The following is a 3,454-nucleotide window of genomic DNA, read 5'->3' as shown; positions in this document are numbered from 1 at the left end:
GAAAAATTGAAGAATTTATAAAGAGTCAAAATGCTTCATTTTCATAAAAAAAAGAACTTGGGGTAACAGGGCTTTTTATACAATAAATAAATATTTTACATTTTCAGATGTTGTACTTAGTTTTTACACACATATGATCAGGTTTTTGTTCAGTAAGTACAGTACATTTGTTAGGTATATATTTCTTCTTCATATGCAATTATTACTAGAAAGAGACTAACTTCATATTAAATGGTGATATATAAAGCACAAAACAAGCACACATATTTTTGTTCTGTCTAATACATATATTCAAAATATGGTACACCTTTGGGGCTAATTCATTGTTTTTACTGGCCTTTTATGTTTCCTAACTCAGGAGACATGATGTAAAGTAGTACTGTGCTCACTAAATCATTGTCTCAATGTTTCATTTTTAGACCTGAAAAAGTGAAGAAATGAAAAATCAAACATCTGCAACTGAGTTCATTCTGCTGGGATTAACAGATGACCCAAAGCTAAATATTTTCATTTTCCTTTTTCTATTTTTCACCTACATACTGAGCATTACTGGAAACTTAACAATTATCACCCTCACTCTGATAGACTTGCACCTAAAAACACCCATGTATTTCTTCCTTAGGAATTTCTCTTTCCTAGAAATCTCATTCACAACGGTTTCTATTCCTAGATACCTGGTCAGCATCATAACAGGGGATAAGACCATTTCCTATAATTCTTGCATGGCCCAGGAGTTCTTCTTCATACTGCTGGGTGCAACAGTATTTTTCCTTTTGGCTGCCATGTCCTATGACCACTATGTGACTATCTGCACTACACAACAATCATGAGCACCAGGATCTGCTCCCTGCTTGTCATTGGTTTTTGGCTGGCGGGCTTTCTCATCATCTTTCCACCTGTGATCATTGGTCTTCAACTGGATTTCTATGACTCCAACATCGTTGACCACTTCACCTGTGACTCCTCTCCTTTGCTCCTGATCTCCTGCACAGACACATATTTCCTAGAGCTCTTAGGATTTTTTCTGGCAGTGTTAACTCTCATTACAACCTTAACCTTAGTGATTCTTTCCTATGTGTTCATCATTAGGACGATTCTGAGAATCCCCTCTGCTGAGCAAAGGAAAAAGGCCTTTTCCACCTGCTCCTCACACATGATTGTTGTCTCCATTTCTTATGGAAGCTGCATTTTCATGTATGTCAAAACTTCAGCAAAAGAAGGAGAAGCATTGACCAAGGGTATAGCAGTGCTCAATACCTCTGTGGCTCCAATGCTAAATCCTTTTATTTACTCCCTGAGGAGCCAGCAGGTAAAACAATCTTTTAAGAACTTGGTCAAGAGATGTTTGTCAAGTAAATTGTAATGGTAAGGAACTTCACATGCAATGTCTTATCAATGTTGTTGTTTTTGGGCATCCACTCCCTAATTGACTGCCTTTTCCTGAATGTTGTGTTCTTCATCTTTTCATTTTTGTTGCAATCAGCATAACCAGACACTCTGGTCCAGTGAGAGGTTAAAGGGGATTGGAAAATAAAGATTTACAGACAGATTTCAAATATTAACCTGGAATCAGGTGGAGCTCTGCTCTCTGATGGAGATGCAGATCTAAAGAACTACTCCAGCAATCTTTATTTATATATGTCTCATTATCAGGTAAAAGACTATGCAAGCATTGTTCTTTTTATTTAGGAAAGTTACAGAAACTTGGACATCTATGCAGCTTTTTCACAGTTTCAATCCACAGTTGCAAAGTGTAATGTTAGGAGTTTGTGTAGCTCTCAAGAAAGTTCATTGGTAAAAATTACTGTAAAGCAGGCAGGAACCGGAGAAGTGGAGCTGGTGAAACATTGTGGTTGTCTAGCATAAGAGCTCCTTCCTTTCTGGGAGCTGTGTGCCTGAGATCAAGGTCAGACCTGAAATGACTCTTGCACAGAGCCTCCTCATGCAGGGCATTGCCACAGCAGTGAAGCATCCTGTGCCCTTGCACAGAAACATTCCCAGGCACCAGGCATGCTGCAGCCATGAGGTCATCAGAGACCCCCAGTCTCAGTCACTGCTCTCCCATCCTGTCACCACTCTCCACACATTTTGATATCGTTTATCACAGTTATCAGTTTACATTTACATGCTCTGAAAATTTCCTGAGTGTGAATGTTTTGATGTCACAGAAATGAGAATGACATTTAACAAAAATGTCAAAATTCAGGTTTGAGGATCATTGAAAGTTTTTCCCTTTGAGCACAAAGCCAAAACTTAGTAAAGATTATCAAACTTCTCTGAAAATTATTTTTCCAAGGGCAAAAGCAGTGTACTAAATAACTTTTCTGTGAGGTAATATCTTCTACTTCTCCTAATATCTCCAATGGTTCTTGAATCGTGCATTTTGTGGTATGCTATTTAGTGAGTTGGGTTTGTATCTTCACCTTGAATTGAATACTTTGTTGTTGTACTGTATGTTGCTTAATGCTTTTTTGCATATGGGAAAGTTTCTTTATTTTACACTCATGTACAATTAACTATTGTTTGGGTAGATATTTCTAGGTTGGAAATCTGTCTTCATACATTTGAAGGCATTATTGTATTTTTAAATTTTTTTGTTCTAATTACTTGTACATGACAGAACAATGTATTTATACATTTTGATAAATCATACTAAATGGAGTATAATTTCTCATTTTTCTGATTATACATATTGTAGGATCACATCCGTCATGTGATCATATAAGTACATGAGGTAATAATCTCTGTTTCACTCTACTATTCTTCCTACCCCCACACCCCCTCCCCTCCCTTTATTCCCCTCTACCTAACATAAAGTAACTCTGTTCTTCCCTAGACCCACCCCTTAATGTGAATTAGCATTTGCAAATCAAAGAAAACTTTCATTCATCCTTTGGTTTTTTGGGGTTTGGCTTATTTCACTTAACATGATATTCTCCGACTTCTTTCATTTACCAGAAAATGCCATAATTTCATTCTTCTTTAAAGTTGAGTAATATTCCATCATATTTGTATACCACATTTTCTTTATCCATTCATCTGTTAAAGGGCAACTCGGTTGGTTCCCTAGTTTAGCTATTATGAGTTGAGCTGCTATAAACATTGATGTGGCTGCACCACTGTCATATGCTATTTTTAAATCCTTTGGGTATAAACCAATGCGTGGGATAGCTGGGTCAAATGGTGGTTCCATTCAAAGTTTTCTGAGGAATCTCCATACTGCTTTCCATAACGGTTACACCAATTTGCCTTCCCACCAGCAAGTATGAGTATTCCTTTTTCAGCACATCCTTGCCAACTTTTATTGTTGGTTGTATTCTTGATAATTTCCATTCTGATTGGAGTGAGATGAAATCTTAGAGTACTTTTCATTTGCATTTCTCTAATTGCTGGAGACATTGAACATTTTTTCAATTTTTATTGATCAATTGTATATCTTCTGTGAAATGTCTGT

At 36.8% G+C, this 3,454-nt stretch overlaps 1 pseudogene across 1 annotated transcript; it reads left to right on the top strand.

The window, feature by feature from the left end:
• Nucleotides 1-437: 437 nt before the first annotated feature.
• Nucleotides 438-1,363, top strand: LOC306662420 (olfactory receptor 6C76-like; annotated as a pseudogene). The gene has a single exon. The product of its transcript is annotated as an olfactory receptor 6C76-like (transcript).
• Nucleotides 1,364-3,454: the final 2,091 nt, after the last annotated feature.

Source organism: Sciurus vulgaris, assembly GCF_902686455.1.
Source record: "Sciurus vulgaris genome assembly, chromosome: 5".
Lineage (NCBI taxonomy): Eukaryota > Metazoa > Chordata > Mammalia > Rodentia > Sciuridae > Sciurus > Sciurus vulgaris.
This window is presented reverse-complemented; position numbering and strand designations above follow the sequence as displayed.